This window comes from Balaenoptera physalus (assembly GCF_965194825.1).
Source record: "Balaenoptera physalus genome assembly, chromosome: 6".
Taxonomy (NCBI): Eukaryota; Metazoa; Chordata; class Mammalia; order Artiodactyla; family Balaenopteridae; genus Balaenoptera; species Balaenoptera physalus.
The window spans coordinates 66,047,755-66,067,829 of record NC_138885.1 but is presented as its reverse complement, the minus strand read 5'-3'; the positions used below and the strand labels follow the sequence as shown (position 1 = coordinate 66,067,829).

The 20,075-nt window shown below is 37.9% G+C and overlaps 1 long non-coding RNA gene across 7 annotated transcripts in view; it reads left to right on the top strand.

The window, feature by feature from the left end:
* The window catches only part of LOC309662597, a 100,078-nt gene that overhangs the window by 43,397 nt on the left and 36,606 nt on the right, over positions 1–20,075 (top strand). For 6 of the 7 annotated variants that reach the window (XR_014264794.1, XR_014264795.1, XR_014264796.1 and 3 more), the window contains one exon: positions 6,747–7,017. This is a non-coding gene — a long non-coding RNA (uncharacterized lncRNA). Of the gene's footprint in view, positions 1–5,889; positions 6,099–6,746; positions 7,018–20,075 lie in introns of all 7 variants that reach the window. The other variant, XR_014264798.1, reaches the window with a different exon arrangement.

Sequence of the window (20,075 nt, the reverse complement as noted above, 5' to 3'; positions counted from 1 at the left end):
TACAAAAGGCTTTTCACAGCCACTAATTTAAGTTATAAATTTTTATAATGACCCCCTAAAACAAATGGAAAAAATACTATTATCCTCTGAGGAAGTGACTGAGGCCTAAAAATATTGAATTTGAAAAAAAGTAAAGGACCTTGTCTTATGGATATATCCCAATCATTTTTGGCTATTTTGGTTTGCAAAATTCCTAAAGAGCAGAAACTATCTTTGCAATTATCTATCTACTATCTATTCATGTCAGTGATCAAATATCAACTGTTTATAATTTATAATTAAATGTATAATATTGCTATCTAAAAATGAAAAATCACAATGGTTGGTGAGAAAGAAAACAAAGTTGTCCAAAGGTTTTAGATTTAACTGAAGAAGATTGGAATGACTGAAAACAAGTAGTTGAAAAATAGACTTCTCCTACATTGTATTATTAAAAAAAAAAGATACTCAGAACAACAGGTGTGAATAAGACATATAAAACTGTATTAAAAAAAAAGAATACTCAAAACAGCATGGGGAAATATATTTTATTACCTGTACTATGAAGATGAGCCATTTGGGAGGAAAGATTAGGTCACAAAAAAATCAAAACATATCTGATGGATCAAAATCAATCATGTCAGCAATTTGTAGCTCCTGAGGCAATGGATAAAGTCCAACTACACAAAGAGCTTATCCAGTTAGATGATGGACTCAGATAAGTCACCTTAGCACATACATCTCAAGCCCTGAATGAAGGGCTGTCAACCCATTCCATAACCTTAGAGAGGTATAGCGGTAAACCTGAAAAAGAATAAGAACAGAAATAAAGACAATTTTAAAATCTAAATATACTGTACAAGCACTTCTTTTTCCTTTTTGTATTTTATTTTATTTTTTTAACATCTTTATTGGAGTATAATTGCTTTACAATGTTGTGTTAGTTTGTGTTGTATAACAAAGTGAATCAGCTGTATGTATACATATATCCCCATATACCCTCCCTCTTGTGCCTCCCTCCCACCCTCCCTATCCCACCCCTCTAGGTGGTCACAAAGCACTGAGCTGATCTCCCTGTGCTATGCAGTTGCTTCCCACTATCTATCTATTTTACATTTTGTAGTGTATATATGTCCATGCCAGTCTCTCATTTAGTCCCAGCTTACCCTTCTCCCCACCGTGTCCTCAAGTCCATTCTCTAGTAGGTCTGCGTCTTTATTCCTGTCCTGCCCCTAGGTTCTTCATGACCTTTTTTTTTTTTTTTTTTAGATTCCATATGTACGTCTTAGCATACTGTATTTGTTTTTCTCTTTCTGACTTACTTCACTCCATATGACACACTCTAGGTCCATCCACCTTACTACAAATAACTCAATTTCATTTCTTTTTATGGCTGAGTAATATTCCATTGTGTGTATGTGCCACATCTTCTTTATCTATGCATCTGTCGATGGACATTTAGGTTGCTTCCATGTCCTGGCTATTGTAAATAGAGCTGCAATGAATATTCTGGTACATGACTCTTTTTGAATTACGGTTATCTCAGGGTATGTGCCCAGTAGTGGGATTGCTGAGACATATGGTAGTTCCATTTTTAGTTTTTTAAGAAACCTCCATACTGTTCTCCATAGTGGCTGTATCAATTTATATTCCCACCAACAGTGCAAGAGGGTTCCCTTTTCTCCACACCCTCTCCAGCATTTATTGTTTGTAGATTTTTTGCTGATGGCCATTCTGAGTGGTGTGAGGTAATACCTCATTGTAGTTTTGATTTGCATTTCTCTAATGATTAGTGAGGTTGGTCATCCTTTCATGTGTTTGTTGGCAATCTGTATATCTTCTTTGGAGAAATGTCTGTTTAGGTCTTTGGCCCATTTTTGGTTTGGGTTGTCTGTTTTTTTGATATTGAGCTGCATGAGCTGCTTGTATATTTTGGAGATTAATCCTTTGTCAGTTGCTTCATTTGCAAATATTTTCTCCCATTCTGAGGGCCATCTTTTCATCTTGTTTATGGGTTCCTTTGCTGTGCAAAAGCTTTTAAGTTTCATTAGGTCCCATTTGTTTATTTTTGTTTTTATTTCCATTTCTCTAGGAGATGGGTCAAAAAGGATCTTGCTGTGATTTATGTCATAGAGTGTTCTGCCTATGTTTTCCTCTATGAGTTTTATAGTGTCTGGCCTTATGTTTAGGTCTTTAATCCGTTTTGAGTTTATTTTTGTGTATGGTGTTAGGGAGTGTTCTATTTTCATTCTTTTATATGTAGCTGTCCAGTTTTCCCAGCACCACTTATTGAAGAGACTGTCTTTTCCCCATTGTATATTCATTGTATATTCACCTCCTTTATCAAAGATAAGGTGACCATATGTGTGTGGGTTTATCTCTGGGCTTTCTATCCTGTTCCATTGATCTATATTTCTGTTTTTGTACCAGTACCATACTGTCTTGATTATGGTAGCTTTGTAGTATAGTCTGAAGTCAGGGAGCCTGATTCCTCCAGCTCCTTTTTTCTTTCCCAAGATTGCTTTGGGCATTCAGGGTCTTTTGTGTTTCCATACAAATTGTGCAATTTTTTGTTCTAGTTCTGTGAAAAATGCCATTGGTGGTTTGGTAAGGATTGCATTGAATCAGTAGATTGCTTTGGGTAGTATTGTCATTTTCACAATGTTGATTCTTCCAATCCAAGAACATGGTATAGCTGTCCATTTGTTTGTGTCATCTTTAATTACTTTCATCCGTGTCTTACAGTTTTCTGCATACAGGTCTTTTGTCTCCTTAGGTAGGTTTATTCCTAGGTATTTTATTCTTTTTGTTGCAGTGGTAAATGGGAGTGTTTCCTTAATTTCTCTTTCAGATTTTTCATCATTAGTGTATAAGAATGCAAGAGATTTCTGTGCATTAATTTTGTATCCTGCTACTCTACCATATTCATTGACTGGCTCTAGTAGTTTTCTGGTAGCATCTTTAGGATTCTCTATGTATAGTATGTTATCTGCAAACAGTGACAGTTTTACTTCTTGTTTTCCGATTTAGATTCCTTTTATTTCTTTTTCTTCTCTGATTGCTGGGGCTAAAACTTCCAAAACTATGTTGAATAATAGTGATGAGAGTGGGCAACCTTGTTTTCTTCCTGATCTTAGAGGAAATGGTTTCAGTTTTTCACCATTGAGAATGATGCTGGCTGTGGGTTTGGCATATATGGCCTTTATTATGTTGAGGTAAGTTCCCTCTATGCCTACTTTCTTGAGAGTTTTTATCATAAATCGGTGTTTAATTTTGTGAAAACTTTTTTCTACATCTATTGAGATTATCATATGGTTTTTATCTTTCAGTTTGTTAATATGGTGTATCACATTGATTGATTGGTGTATATTGAAGAATCCTTGCATTCCTGGGATAAACCCCACTTGATCATGGTGTATGATCCTTTTAATGTGCTGTTGGATTCTATTTGCTAGTATTTTGTTGAGGATTTTTGCATCTATGTTCATCAGTGATATTGGCCTGTTGTTTTCTTTCTTTGTGACATCTTTGTCCGCTTTTGATATCAGGGTGATGGTGACCTCATAGAATGAGTTTGAGAGTGTTCCTCCCTCTGCTATATGTTGGAAGAGTTTGAGAAGGATAGATGTTAGCTCTTCTCTAAATGTTTGATAGAATTCGCCTGTGAAGCCATCTGGTCCTGGGCTTTTGTTTGTTGCAAGATTTTTAATCACAGTTTCAATTTCAGTGCTTGTGATTGGTCTGTTCATATTTTCTATTTCTTCCTGGTTCAGTCTCGGCAGGTTGTGCATTTCTAAGAATGTGTCCATTTCTTCCGGGTTGTCCATTTTATTGGCATAGAGTTGCTTGTAGTAATCTCTCATGATCGTTTGTATTTCTGCAGTGTCAGTGGTTACTTCTCCTTTTTCATTTCTAATTCTATTGATTTGAGTCTTCTCTCTTTTTCTCTTGATGAGTCTGGCTAATGGTTTACCAATTTTATTTATCTTCTCAAAGAACAAGCTTTTACTTTCATTGATCTTTGCTATTGTTTCCTTCATTTCGTTTTCCATTTATTTCTGATCTGATCTTTATGATTTCTTTCCTTCTGCTAGCTTTGGGGTTTTTTTGTTCTTCTTTCTCTAATTGCTTTAGGTGTAAGGTTAGATTGTTTATTCGAGATGTTTCCTGTTTCTTGATGTAGGCTTGTATTGCTATAAACTTCCCTCTTAGAACTGCTTTTGCTGCATCCCATAGGTTTTGGGTCGTCGTGTCTCCATTGTCATTTGTTTCTAGGTATTTTTTGATTTCCCCTTTGATTTCTTCAGTGATCACTTCGTTATTAAGTAGTGTATTGTGTAGCTGCCATGTGTTTGTATTTTTTACAGTTTTTTTTTCCTGTAATTGATATCTAGTCTCACAGTGTTGTGGTCAGAAAAGATACTTGATATGATTTCAATTTTCTTAAATTTACCAAGGCTTGATTTGTGACCCAAGATATGGTCTATCCTGGAGAATGTTCCATGAGCACTTGAGAAGAAAGTGTATTCTGTGTTTTAGGATGGAATGTCCTATTAATATCAATTAAGTCCATCTTGTTTAATGTGTCATTTAAAGCTTGTGTTTCCTTATTTATTTTCATTTTGGATGATCTGTCCATTGGTGAAAGTGGTGTGTTAAAGTCCCCTACTATGATTGTGTTACTGTTGATTTCCCCTTTTATGGCTGTTAGTATTTGCCTTATGTATTGAGGTGCTCCTATATTGGGCGCATAAATATTTACAATTGTTATATATTCTTCTTGGACTGATCCCTTGATCATTATGTAGTGTCCTTCTTTGTCTCTTGTAATAGTCTTTATTTTAAAATCTATTTTGTCTGATGTGAGAATTGCTACTCCAGCTTTCTTTTGATTTCCATTTGCATGGAATATCTTTTCCATGCCCTCACTTTCAGTCTGTATGTGTCCCTAGGTCTGAAGTGGGTCTTTTATAGACAGCATATATACAGGTGTTGTTTTTGTATCCATTCAGCCAGTCTATGTCTTTTGGTTGGAGCATTTAATCCATTTACATTTAAGGTAATTATTGATGTGTATGTTCCTATTACCGTTTTCTTAATTGTTTTGGGTTTGTTTTTGTAGGTCTTTTCTTTCTCTTGTGTTTCCTGCCTAGAGAAATTCCTTTAGCATTTGCTGTAAAGCTGGTTTGGTGGTGCTGAATTCTCTTAACTTTTGCTTATCTGTAAAGGTTTTAATTTCTCTATCGAATCTGAATGAAATCCTTGCTAGGTAGAGTAATGTTGGTTGTAGGTTTTTCCCTTTCATCACTTTCAATATGTCCTGCCACTCTCTTCTGGCTTGCAGAGTTTCTGCTGAAAGATCAGCTGTTAACCTTATGGGGATTCCCTTGTATGTTATTTGTTGTTTTTCCCTTGCTGCTTTTAATATTTTTTCTTTATATTTAATTTTTGATAGTTTGATTAATATGTGTCTTGGTGTGTTTCTCCTTGGATTTATCCTGTATGGGACTCTTTGTGCTTCCTGGACTTGAGTGACTATTTCCTTTTCCATATTAAGGAAGTTTTCAACTATAATCTCTTCAAATATTTTCTCAATCCCTTTCTTTTTCTCTTCTTCTTCTGGGACCCCTATAATTCAAATGTTGGTGCGTTTAATGTTGTCCCAGAGGTCTCTGAGACTGTCCTCAATTCTTTTCATTCTTTTGCTTTATTCTGCTCTGTGGTAGTTATTTCCACTATTTTATCTTCCAGGTCACTTATCTGTTCTTCTGTCTCAGTTATTCTGCTATTGATTCCTTACAGAGAATTTTTAATTTTGTTTATTGTGTTGTTCATCATTGTTTGTTTGCTCTTTAGTTCCTCTAGGTCCTTGTTAAATGTTTCTTGTATTGTCTCCTTTCTATTTCCAAGATTTTGGGTCATCTTTACTATCATTACTCTGATGCAATATTTACAATAGCCAGGACATGGAAGCAACCTAAGTGTTCATCGACAGATGAATGGATAAAGAAGATGTGGCATATATATATACAATGAAATATTACTCAGCCATAAAAAGAAACGAAATTGAATTATTTGTAGTGAGGTGGATGGACCTAGAGTCTGTCATACAGAGTGAGGTAAGTCAGAAAGAGAAAAACAAATACCATAGGCTAACACATATGTATGGAATCTAAAAAAAAAGGTTCTGAAGAACCTAGGGGCAGGACAGGAATAAAGACGCAGATGTAGAGAATGGACTTGAGAACACAGGGAGGGGGAAGGGTAAGCTGAGACGAAGTGAGAGAGTGGCATGGACATATATACACTACCAAACGTAAAATAGAGAGCTAGTGGGAAGCAGCCACATAGCACTGGGAGATCAGCTTGTGCCTTGTGACCACCTAGAGGGTGGGATAGGGAGGGTGGGAGGGAGACACAAGAGGGAGGAGATATGGGGATATATGTGTATGTATAGCTGATTCACTTTGTTATACAGCAGCAACTAACACAACAATGTAAAGCAATTATACTCCAATAAAGGTGTTAAAAAAAAAGTCGAAGATAAAACTTTAAAAAAAAATTATTTCCAATAGAATAAAGAAAGTTGACATTCTGATAAGAGCTCTTTCATGGAATGTAATTACAACTACCATGTCTTCATTGTAACATTCTAACACACAGCATTTATTTCATACAAAGAGGGGAAAAGACGTTCTTAAAGCTTTTATCAATTATATTTACTTTTGAAAAGAATGAAGTAACTTATCTATTTTTTTCTTTTAAAGAAAAGATTGCCTTTATTGAGGAAATAGATGTGGTTAAGGAATTCTGTGCACCTGAACATGAACAAGGAAATATGTTTAAAGTTCATTGCAGCACTGATTGTAATAATGAATTAATGGGAACAACCCAAATGTCTCTCAATAAAGGAATTTATAAAATGAAACACTATCTAGAGGTTAAAATAAATGGATTAAATCCATATGTACTAACACAGCAAGAACTTAAAAACAATGTTGGATGAAAATTATACCATGTACCATGTATGTCATACAGGTAAAATTTTTAAATCTGTAAAATAATACTTTGTATTACTTGTGGATCAAATTGTATGTAATGAAAGCAGACAAAATGTGGACTGGCTACACTCTAATTAAAGAGTTGTTGCCTTAGAGAAGGGTGAGAAATGAGCATGGAAATGGAAAAATGGAATTTTAACTTTGTGATGATAATTTTTTTAAAGGAAATAAATTAATAAATTTTATTATTAAAAGGAAAAGAAATTTAATTGAAGCAATTATAAAATGTCAGTGTTAATTTAGGAGGCTGGCTTATGAAAGTTTGTTATATTATCCATTATTTTCAAAATTTTTTTCATTAACAAAACTATAAACAAAACAAGAAAATAGATTGGCTCTATCTACAAAAATGTAGAAATGCCCTTAGTGTTATAAATTATTAGAATAAGTGGTACATATAATAATTTGGAAAGTTAATGAATATTTCTAAACAGTGGTCACTTTTGATTTTGATCAATTTGAAGTTCCAAGGGAATGGACAAAAGAAACCAAAGGGAAAGAAAAACAACAAATAGAAAATATTAAATAAAAATGTATACTATATTTCTTTGAATGATAAACCATCTATGGTCTGATGTACCAATTTTTTATGCATCACTAAGGGGACAAGGTGGATGGGAACGTTGCCAATTTTGGCTGTTAGATGTCATCAATCTAAAGATGAGTCTAGATTGCAAGGACATTCAAATGTAAAGCAAAACCAAACAAAGTACATCTTAGAATTGGCAAAATGCAATAAGCTGGTGTTCTGGATCTTCATCACAAATTAATCCAGCAAAGAATGCATGTGAGCTTTACTGGGAAAACTGGTTAAAAGTTTTTCATGAAAGAAGACTTAAATAAACTGAGAGATACACCATTTTTGTAGTTGGGATGACTTAATATTGTAAAGATTCCACTTCTCCCCATATTAATCTACAAGTTTCATGCAATTCCAGTCAAAATCCAGGGAAAGTTTTTAAGGAACTTGAAAAATGTATTCTAAAGTTTATATGAAAAAAAAAGTGTAAGTAAAATTTGGAAAAGAAGGGGAAATGAAGGCTGTATCAGTAAGAAAGAGATTCAGAAATACATTTACAAATATCAGAAAACCCTACTACAGGGGCTTATACAGACAGAGGATGATTTGACTCATACATCAAGCCCAGAGGCAGGCCATGGTTGATACTGACAGCTAAACAATGCTATTAGTGACTGAGGCTCTTTGTTTTCCTGTCCTGCCATTCTTAATATGTAGACGTTTCTCCCCATCCTTGTCACCTCAGAGTATTGTACCTCTATGTAAGAAAAAGGGGAGAAGAGATAATGGCTTTCTCATGGTAATCCTTTTTACTTGCAAAAAGAAACTGTCCTTAGGAAATTTTGCCTCCATCTCATTATGCATAACTATACTGCATGGCCAACCCTTGCTGCCAGAGAGGCTGAGAAAATGAATATTTTTGGCTAGGAATATTGCTGTCCCCCCAAAATTGGAGTTCTGTTTGTAAAAAAGAAAGGGAGAATGGATATTGAGTACACAATTAGGAGAGTCTGCTTTAAGGAGGACGTATTCTTCTAGTGATAAACAAACAACCAAACAAACCATCAGTGTACTTCTGGCACACGTCAGATGAATTGACCATGGAATAGACTAGGATAAGATAAAATAAGATGAGATGGGATGAGATGGAATGGAGTGGAACAGAATGGGTAGAATAGACTAGAATAGAATAGAATAGAATAGAATAGAATACTCTAAATAGACCTGTGTATATATGGGAACTTATTAGACAGAGGTGGTCCCACAAGTCAGCATGAAAGGGATGGATTATGTAATGGTGTTTGGAAAACTGGTCCATTGGATAGAGAAAAATAAAGTTGAGGGCTTCCCTGGTGGCGCAGTGGTTGGGAGTCTGCCTGCCAATGCAGGGGACATGGGTTCGAGCCCTGGTCTGGGAAGATCCCACATGCCGCGGAGCAACTGGGCCCGTGAGCCACAATTGCTGAGCCTGCGCGTCTGGAGCCTGTGCTCCGCAGCGGGAGGGGCCGCGATGGTGAGAGGCCCGCGCACCGCGATGAGGAGTGGCCCCCACTTGCCGCAGCTGGAGAAAGCCCTCGCACAGAAACGAAGACCCAACACAGCCATAAATAAATAAATAAATAAAGTTGAAACTTTGTCACCCGCATATAAAGATGACTTTCAAATGGATAAGAGACCTACATGTGCATGGTAAAGTCATAGTAGATATGACTACATAAATATTAAGGAGTTTTATTCAATGAAGGACACAATAGATAAGATTCACACCTGGTGACCATTTACGAGAACATATTCACAATGTTTAAAAATGACCAGGGATTAATATTTAACAGCGCTGTCCAACAGAACTTTTTGTGATGATGAAAATGTTCTGTGTCTGTGCTCTCCGATATGGTAGCCACTACCCACATCAGGTTACTGAACACTTGAAATGGTGCCAGTGTAACTGAGAACTAGGTTTTTAATTTTAATTAATTTAAATTTAAATAGTCACATGTGGCTAGTGTCTACCTTATTGGACAGTGCAGTACTAGAGTATTCAAAGAATTCTAGCAAATCACCAAGAAAAATGCAAGATTTTCCAATAGAAAAATATGAATAGATTGATAGATCAGGAAGCCTAAACAGCTAGCAATGATATGAAGAGACCCGAAATCACAAGTAATTAGAGAAATGCAAATTAAAATCATAAGATAGTATTGCTAAAATTTAGAAAGTCATATAATACATGTTGGTGAGAAGGTGGGGAAAACAACCCTCATTTACTGTCGAAGGTGGAGTGTAGACTTGTGTGGCTATTTTGGAAAACGATCTGGTGAAATTAAGTATGTGTATCAAATAGACGACCAATCCATTTCACTTGCCCTAGAACAACTCACACACAGGTCATCAGGAAGGTGTATACGCAAAGCTGCCCATCATACGTTGTTTATGATGGTAGAGGTTAGAGACAACATTAGTTCATCATGGTAGAAATAGAGAAGTAAAGTGCAGTAGAGGCATACTATGGAATACTCCGCTCCAGTTGGAAATAATGAACCAGAACGGCATGCAGCAACAAGGACTTAAAATGCTTAAAAACCTAGCGTTTGGTGAAACAGATTGAGATGTGTAGTGTAATCCTATTAATGTATGTTTTCAACAGCAACTCACACAGAAACAGTGCTATTTTTTTCAAAGATGCTTACATGTCTAAGGACAAATACCGAGCCTATTATTCTTGAGCTATGAGGGGGAGGGTGGAAGGAAAGCAGAGAGCAGGGATAAAGGAAGAAAAAGAGAGAGGGCTGCTGCAAAGAAGAGTGATGATAATATGCCATAAATGGAAGAATATGATTATCTTAACCCTCTGTACCAAAGAAGGGGGAGCAAAATATGGCCTATTACCTGGATTTCCTGGATCTTCTAATCACTGTCTCTAGTTTTCTTGATACTTGCATATTTTATAAGCTAAATAGAAGCATGTTTTGTGTTCTGTTGCCTCTTTTATGTCAGTGCTTGCTTTAAACACAAGCACGCTTATCATTCATTATATTGGACTCTGCTTGTTTCTGCTATTGCTTTGGCACAACAGACTATTTTATGTTCCACTCCAATATTTCCCTAAAGAACATAATGCTTTGTGAGACCTGTATTACAGACAATATCTGAATATTGAATTAAATCTGTAATAACAGAGCGAAAGGGCCGAGAAGAACAGAGCCGGTAGCGGTTCACAGGTGCGCGAAGAGGCTGCTCTGAGTGCAGGTTTAGATACTCTTCTTTCAGACAAGCTTCTCAGCCGAGTGTGTCCCTTAATCCTCTGCACCTGAGATGATCTGCATACTCATGTGGCCGCGCCTGGGATTTGATTCCTAGGGCAACTTGGAAGTGTTTTCAGATTCTCTCTCCCTCCTCCTTCTCTTTTCCTCTTTTAGAATTTTGCAGGAATGGATTTGTGGAATTTCTTTTTCTTGATATAGAAGCTGATCTTGTAAGTCTTTCATAAGTTGAAAAGTGTTCTTTTTCAGTGTACTGCAAAAGAAAGTAATTGGACACTCGGATTTTACTGCACCTTCCCTAAGACACTATCATGATCTCTTTGTAAGTTTGTTTACCTTCTAGGTTTTTTTTTAATTTCATAAATAAATTAATGACCTCCTCAAAAATCACAACTGACACTTCAATTTCAAAAGGTTATCTTTAATATAATGGAAATTAATGTCTATATGGATCTCCAAACTACAGCCAGAAGAGCAGTTACTTCATTTCATTCTTTCACAGCTTTCCCCTTCTGCAAAATTAGGCATGCCTCTTGAACACTGGCAATAATATGTTAGGAGAAATTTTAGGTATGCAAATTTATTTCATTCATCACCCCCATTATTACCAATTATCAGTCTACCTCCAAATAAAAATCAAACTGAAATTTAGCATGTATCTGGCTATTGAAGTCTTTTATGTACTTACATTTTAGAGAATAGAGCCTGCGCAATTAATCAAATTCAGAATTAAAAAAAAAGAAAAAACCTTAGTTTCTTAACTGACATAATTGTTTTGCTTGTCCCAGGCCAGGGAAAGAAAAAAATGTTGGAGCAAATTCAGTACATGACTGAGATTTGAGAGATTTTGGGAAATCTTTTTACCTGCTGCGGCCTCACTAACTAGTTGACATCAGTTACTACAGCTTGCGTGGGAGGAAGATCTCTGTGGGTTTTGTACTTGTTTTTGTTTCTTTGTCTTGTTTGTTTTTTTTGTCGCTGATTTATTCATGCCATTTAAGCACATATATACGACGTATATCTATATATCTCCTACTACATACCACGCATTGTTCCAGGCCCTGGGAATGCAATACCCATGAGCCATTATTGCACTTATAATCCAGAAAGGGGAAACAAACAACTAAGCAAGTTAAATAAGGTGTCATAAGTGCTCCTCTAAGATAAAGAGCCCTGTGAGAGCTCACAGCAGAAGCAACCAGAGTAGGCCAGACTAGTGATTCGAGTCAGGCTTTCCAAATAAAGGGATATTTAAGCAGAGTCCTGGAAGGTGAGCCAGACACAATCGTGTGGAAATAAGAACGTGAAAGGAATGTGTTTCAGACACAGGGAGGTATAGCAGGGGTAGCAGGAGGTGAAGCTGGACGGAGAAAATCACAAACGGAAGCATGATATGATTAGATGAACATTTCAGAAACATCGTTCTGCCTGTAGGGTGAGCATGGAGAACAATTAAATCTGTCAGGAATCCAAACAAAAGCCCGTCTACAGGAATGCAGTAAGGATAGAGAAAGAGGATTTATGGAAAAGGTAAATCCCCAAGATGGCTGATTGATTAGCTCTTGGGGTTGGGTGGGGAGAGAGCAGTTGACCCCAGCCCTTACTTAACTTTTAGCCACAGTGGTGAGCAATTAGTCATTCAATTACCCCCATCCTACTGCAGGGGAGGCTGGGAAATGAGGATGGGCTATGTGCCCATGAATAAAATGAAATGGGCTTGAAGAGCACATTGCGTCATCTCTGCTTTAGTTGTCAGCCAAAATTGACTCAATTTCCAGAAGCTGAGCTGCAAATTGGTAGGTGCAATTGAATACCAATGTGTTTGTTTTCACCATTTTTCTAGGTTGTAGAGATTCAAAGATTGAATGATCACTTGGAGATTCCATGTTTTCTCTTTTACCTGAGAAGGTCTAGTCCTTCTATGAAGACTCTGCAATCAGCAATGTTAAACCTCCAAATAATTCTTCTATCACTTTCATTTCCTGAGAAAATAGATGTTTAACCATACATATATACTTCCATGTTTTCTCTTTCAGCAAAATATCTATCATCTCAATCAAGATGACCATATTAATTGACTATTACTAATTTGGGGTGGGGGGTTGGTCAGGAATTCAAACAGGGCACAGTGGGAAGCACGATGGCTGTGTCTGGGGCCTCAGCTGAAAAACTCCAGGCCTTGGGAGTGGAGTCATGTAAAGGCTTGCTCGTTCATGCATCTGAAAACTGATGCTGGCTGTCAGCTGGGGCCCTTCATTCCTCTTTACTTGAGCCTCCCCATGTGGGCTGGTTTGACTTTCCACACAGCATAGAAGCTGGGTTTCAAGGGCAAGTGTCCTGAGAGAGCCAGGCAGAGCTGTATCTTTCTTATGGCCCAGCCTCAGAAGCCACATTGCACCACTCCCATCATTCCCCACTGACCAGGACTGTCACAGGCCCTGTCCAGATTCAAAGAAAGAGTACCTAGATCCCCTCTCTTGTGGGGAGGTGTGTTAGCCATATCTCACAAAGGGCCTGTGAGATGGGATAAATATATTGGTGCAGCCATTTTGGGAAAATACCTTATGTCACAATGACCAATTCATTTTAATTTGGAAAAGGAGTTCAAATCTCAGCACAGCTTTGGTGCTCAATGTTATTCCTTCTTTACTAGTGTGTCTTTACTTTTCCAAAATAAGTAAATGAAATGAGTGACTAAATCCTCAGTCCTCTCTAAGCTGTCAATGAAAAGATCTCTTCTTACTCAAGGTTACTAGCTCTTTGAAGATAATTATCAGAAAATGTACCAGGGATAAGCCAGTAACATAAAAGTAACTCTGCTATGGTTGATTTTTCGGGACCCTTTGAGTTGCAAAGTGACAAAATTGAATTCAAACTAGTTTAAGTAGGTAAGAATTCTTTATCTCATGAATCTGAACAGTCCAGAGGTTCAGATGGATTCAATCATAGCTGTATTCAGGGACCCAAAGGTCTTATCAGGACTCTCTGTCTTTCCATGTCTCAGCTCTTTGCTCCTCTGCCCTGGTTAACTCCCAGAGAGGCTCTTTCCTTGTGGTGACCCAGATGGGTAGCCAGCATCTCCAGACTCAAACCGTCTCTAGTGCTTGTGATCTCAGGAGATAAGCTTCCCCTAAGCCTCCTCTCAGCATCCCTAATAATCCCTGGAAAAGGATTCTGGACCTGTTTGTGTCAGATGGGGGGAGTCACTGGGAAAGTCGCTGTCCTGGTGTGTATTAGTCAGGGTTCTCCAGAGAAACAGAACCAGTAAGATACATAGAGACATAAGAGGAGATTTATAATAGGAGTTGGCGCCTGTGTTATGAGGCTGAGAAGTCCCACCATCTGCCATCGGCAAGCTGGAGAATCAGGAAAGCTGGTGGTATCATTCACTCTGAGTCCAAAGATCTGAGAATTGAGGGGATGATGATGTAAGTCCCTGTCCGAGTCCAACAGCCCAAGAACCCGAAGCACTGAAGTCCATGAGCAGGAGAAGATGGGTGTCTCAGCTCAGGGAGAGCTAATTTGCCCTTCCTCTGCCTCTTTGATCTATTTTGTTCCTAACAGATTGGATGGTGCCCGCCTGCATTGGTGAAGGCAATCTTCTTCACTCAGTATCCCAATTTAAATGCTGATCTCTTCTGAAGATGCTCACAGACTCACCTAGAAATAATTTTTCACGAGGGACCTGGGCATCCCTTAGCCCAGTCAGGTGGGCATACAAATTTAATGATCAGAAGGTGGATGGGAACTTTGGCCAGCCTGAGTCGCCCCCTAGTGGCAGGGATCCAGGATCTTATGGTTTGCAGCCCCGTCAGGTGTCAGAGGGGTAGTTACTGAGTGAAACAGAACAGCACTGATACCAGATGGCAGGTGTAAGTAGTTGAGCTCCAAATTCAACATCTGTGACCAAAGCAAGTATAAGTTTTAATTCCTCATTAAATTTTGGTGTAGAATCTTGGTAGAGCTGAAGGGGAGAAAGTCAACCTATCAAACTCAAGTTAGGAGAACCCAATGAGCAACCTCCTGTGCTCTTAATCTGTCACGTGGGGTGACTAAACCATTTCCACTTTGTAAGTATAGAATGTCAGATTTTTCTCATATCCATATGTTCATTGCTATTTTATCTTTGAAATAGCATAGTTGGACCTCGATCTTAACCTATATTGAGTTTTATAGGTCTCCTGTGGAAAGCTGAGTTTGAAACCTACTCTGCACTAAATCACAAAGGAAAAATGACCTGCCTTATCCTGTTGGAATATGATTTATGAGTTCGTGCTTAGGTGTTTTATGACTACGTATCATAACTTATTAGTGCTTCCATTAATATTGCCAGTCATGAGCCATAAAATCAACTCTGAGAGTATCCACAGGCTTTTATAAAACTCTTTCTGACTCACTAGTATTTCTGTGAATCATATAAAACATTTTTGTAAAAAAGTGGCAATTTCACATGGTTTTGGTTTAGCATTCACATTTTCTAAGAGTAGAACCGGAGCTGCTCAGAATTGTGGAAGCACTTGGAAGTCATCAGGTCCCACTCTATTTCTCTCTGAGTGGAGTGTAGGCAATCAGTACCTTTAGTGGAATGAATGAATCTCCTCCATGACGTCATGCTGCTGATAAACATATTACCTCACAACATCCTACGTTTTTTTGGTTTGTTTGCTTTTAAGAAGAATTCTAATTATCAGAAATTTGCCCTAGTTGTTTTTCTTCTGAGTCCTACAGAATTAGCCTCCACACGTCAGGTGCTGCACTTCTCATTTCCAGATAACCATGGCTTCCCCAGGGCTCCTCTTCCTCAGGTGTCATGTCCTCTGTTCTGTCCAACTTTCTGCATGCGTCATAGTTGCCATAGCTACCTGTATCTTGGCCATTTGACTTTGGCCATGTTCCTATTCTCACTGGCAATAGTTGTTCATTGTATTATAAATCTGCCAGCCCCTCTGTTTTCTGGTCCCCATTTTTTGCATCTTATTCATAGTGATACCTCAGGAGACTGTCAAATTATTTGCTGGAGTCCAGATACCTTATTTCAAGGCCTTTGCCTGAAAACAAACAATCTAAAAAAAATGAGATGTGTTTTGTCTGGCATTTTCCCTACGTGGAACATTAAGATTATCAGTCTACGGTTTGCAGCATCCTCTTTCTTCCTACTTAAAAAAAAAAAAATGGAGACTTTTCCCTGACTTTGATCATCGGATCATTTTTCTTCTCCCTGAAGCATCAAAGACTATTAGAAAGTTTCATTGATCTCATCCACAGGTCCTGTTAGGATCCTTGAATGTAATTGTGGCAGGATAATATTTTGAGATGTTACGCAAGATTTTCTTTTCTGAATTTCTTTTACTCTTCGCCCTTTATTCATTTAGTCAATGCATTCATTGCCTCCAGGAAAGGTTTTTAGAGCAGAAAAGCAAAGAAAAGGCTTTTTAAATCTCTGAAGCTTGTGCCTTTGGACATTACAAAAAAAAAAAAAAAAAACCCTTGGCCCAGGGGGAACTCATGTCATAAAAATTAGGTGGGGAAAAATTGTGTTATCTGCAATCAGACTCTGCTTTTCTCGCTGTCACACCCCCTGCTTCTCTTCATCTCCACCTGTGGTCTATTGAGCTACATGAATTTGTACAGACTGGAGAAAGAGATAGGAGAAACCCTCTGTACGTTTGGAAATCCAAGACCAGAAGAGAACGTGGGCACCCCTGAACAAGTGGCAAGGGGTGAGGGTTTTCTCCTACCCAGAAGGAGCAGAATGAGAGGAAGTGTCTAAATGATGTATCCAGGCAACCAAAGACAACCTCACAAATTCCTCCTCTTTCCAGTGCAACTTGGGACATGATTCTTTTGCATGATTGATTTTTTATTTTAAAAAGTGTTCATATAATTATCTTAAAGATGATTTTGCATATTAGTTGTCTTTGGGGAAGCAGTACCCTGCTTCTATTATTTAGTTTTAATGGCAACAGAGGAGTTCTAAATTTTGTTCTAGCAGCTAAACAATGCAAAGAGTGCTTATGTTCTCAAAATATTAAGCATTTTGCAGAAAAACATGAAATATTGGATCTAATTCCAAAAATTAGCAGTATTTTTTTCTAGCAGAAAATGACTACTTTAAGTAAATATTATAAAATCACATCCACAAAAGTCTGTTCAAGAAAAAGTACAAACAGCTATTCCTGTCACTGTTGTGTACTGATACTTGTAAATGGATAAGTCATATGAGGCACCAAATTTATGAAAAACTAATAGAAGAAAACAATATTGAGAAAATTATGTCTATCCATTACCTTAATTTTTATGAAAATCTTTTCTAAATGTTTTCAAATTAGAAATAGGTGATTATTGGTTTTTAAAAAAAAGAAAAAAAATAGGTGATTATTACATGGTTCTGGCTGATAGATGTTCCACAGAAGCATGATTTAAAAACTGCCTTTCTCAAAGGAGTCCAATTAAGTAAGGAAGGGGTTTGGCAGCAAAAAAAAAAAAAAAAAAAAAAGAAGTTCAAGTAGGAATTTTACTTCTATACGTCTTCTACAGCATTTCTTCTGAGGAAGTTATGGGGGTGTGCTGGTCAGCTCTCCTTTCAAAAAAGAACTTACCATTTAGCTGCGTCGATGAAAATAATCAATAAACAATCTGTAATAGGAGTAGAAAAGAGTTTTATTTGAGCCAAACTGAGGACTATAGCCCAGGAGACAGCCTCTTAGATAACTCTGAAGAAGTGCTCCAGAGAAGCATGGTTTTCAGCACAGTTTTATATCTGTCAGAACAAAGAACATCAAAGGAGTGAGGGTACGTTCCTTCAAGGTTTAAAAAAAAACCGATGAGCACGTGCACAGCGAGTCAGTGTGACCTTGGCACCTGGGAAGGGAGTCTTATCATTGAAGGAGAGCCAGCAATGGCGTCCCAGGAAGGGAGGCACTTAATCTTTATTTTTAGCATGGACATTCTTCTCTTCTGGTCAATGCACCTTTTTCTTTAATAAAGTAGATGTACGATGTATGTTTGATAGGCCACAAACAGGCTGTTTTAGTTAGCATAAAATTCAAGTCAACTCGTGTATAAGCCAGAACTTCTCCATACCTCAATATGTAAAAACTTCTTTCATCAGCTATAAAGAGTGCAATTAGCCAACAAGCTCCATCTGTTAGCACCTTCAGGCTCTGCTTCAGCCTTCAAGCCAAGGCCACTCTTCCAGGGTAGACCCCAGCCAATGGCTGGGCACGGTGAGTGTACCAGCCATTTCTGCCCTAGGTGGGGGTCCTCATGGGCAAGCTTTGCTCCTGAGCTCCCCATTATGTTAGCCAAGACTGTCAGTCCTGCATCATGGTCTGAGGCTCTCCCTACCCAATACTGTTTCCTCCCCAATTCATCTCTAAACTTTGTTCTCATTACCCCTCAATAAGCCTTCTGCCCTCCTAACTTTGTCTCAGTGTCTGCTTCCCAAGTACCCAACTGACACAGCTTTCTGTAGCAAGGGCTTTAAGTAAAACACTAGCTGGTAGCATTTGTTTTTACTGACATGCATATATAGCATGTAGATGGCTGAAGGTGACTACAGGGAAAAACTGTTAGTAACTGGTTTAATTGAACTTTGGATTGATAGAGTAGTGATTGGCCTTGTGAGAGCATGAAAGCGTTTCCATCATATAAGACCACGGATTTGAGAATGGATTTGAGAAATTTATCCATAGCTTGAAAGTGCTTTACATTAAAAAAAAAGTTATTTTTTTACAAGTGGCAGTAATCAATGTAGAAAACCTCATGACATCATTCGTTTATAATACTGATATTAATGGCTATCATTTATTAGTACTGACCTTATGGCAGGAAATGTGCTAAGGGTTTAACATACATTATCCCATTTAGTTCTAAAGGCTGATGTCTAAACAATATTAATTCATGAATGAGTTAATTGCTCTTAAGAGTTTCAGCTTTAGCCAGGAAGTACATTAGCACTAGATCTGGAAATTGCTGTCCTGGCTATATAATGAGTGTGTCCATTAAAATGTTACTGTATAATGGTGGATCTTGGGAACAGAAACGTTATGGTGTTTATCAGCTTAGTCCAGTAAAGTGTATACTGTAGGAGTAATAATGAACCTTCCAACTACATTATTTATTTAGAAAAAGTACTATTCATGTGAAAAAAATCACACTTCTGCTATATGACTTGGAAAATTATGATACAATAAATCTGTGTTTGACTTACACCATTTCCATCCATGTATTTCTTTTAAAATCTGAGTCCTTTACAAAATGGATATGAAATGAATTTTTCTTATGTAGTGTATGGTCAGGCCACTCAGGATGGCTGTTCTCTTGCTGTCTGTACATCCCCTGCTCACCCAGTGCCTGCTTCCCCTATGCCCTACTCATATGAATGTGCTTGCCCCCTGCCCCAGCTGGTGATTGTTCTAATCCTTAGGCCAGAACGACTCCACCTGCTAGTTTACTAAAGGGAGACATCTGCCCTCATGATGGTCATGAGGGTTGTTTATCTGAGGGGCTTTTAGGGACGTGCCCCAGCTGTTGGTTTCCCTGGTAACTGATGAGCCAACTGACGACATCAATTCCTCCTATAAATGGTAGCTTCCCCCCACCCACCTCCCAGACTAGTGAAGACCGCTGCCATGTCCTGTCTGTGGTCTACAGTGGGGTGTTGCTCCAGGACCTTTTGCTTCAGAGGTGGGTGTAAGATCCCCTATCCAATAAGCCGTTGATGTCGCTGTCACCACCTCCAGGCTCTTTCTTCAGTTTTGAGGCTGAGCAACTACAAGGCTTGCAGGCCTGTGGGGTGCAGCCCAATAGGGAGTATATCAAGGATGGGAACAGCTGCCTGAGAGTGGAGTCAACACTACCAGATCCCAAGGTAGGGACCCCTGGCTATTTGGAATGAGGTTGGATTTTGTCAAGTGCTTCTCCTGTGTCAACTGATAATATCATTGATTTTTCTTCTTTAGCCTGTTTATATGGTGAATTACATTGATTTCTTTTTTAAATGTTGAACTAGCCTTGCATATATGGAATAAATCCCACTTGGTAATGGTATATGCTTTTTTACAAATTGTTGGATTTGATTTGTTAATATTTTGTTGAGGATTTTTGCATCTAAGTTCTTGAGAGAGATTGGTGTGTAGGTCTCTTTTTTGTACCGTTTTTGTCTGGTTTTGGTATCATGAGTAATACTGGCTTTATACAATGAGTTGGGAAGTGCCTCCTTTTCTTCTGTTTTCTGGAAGAAATTATGTAAAA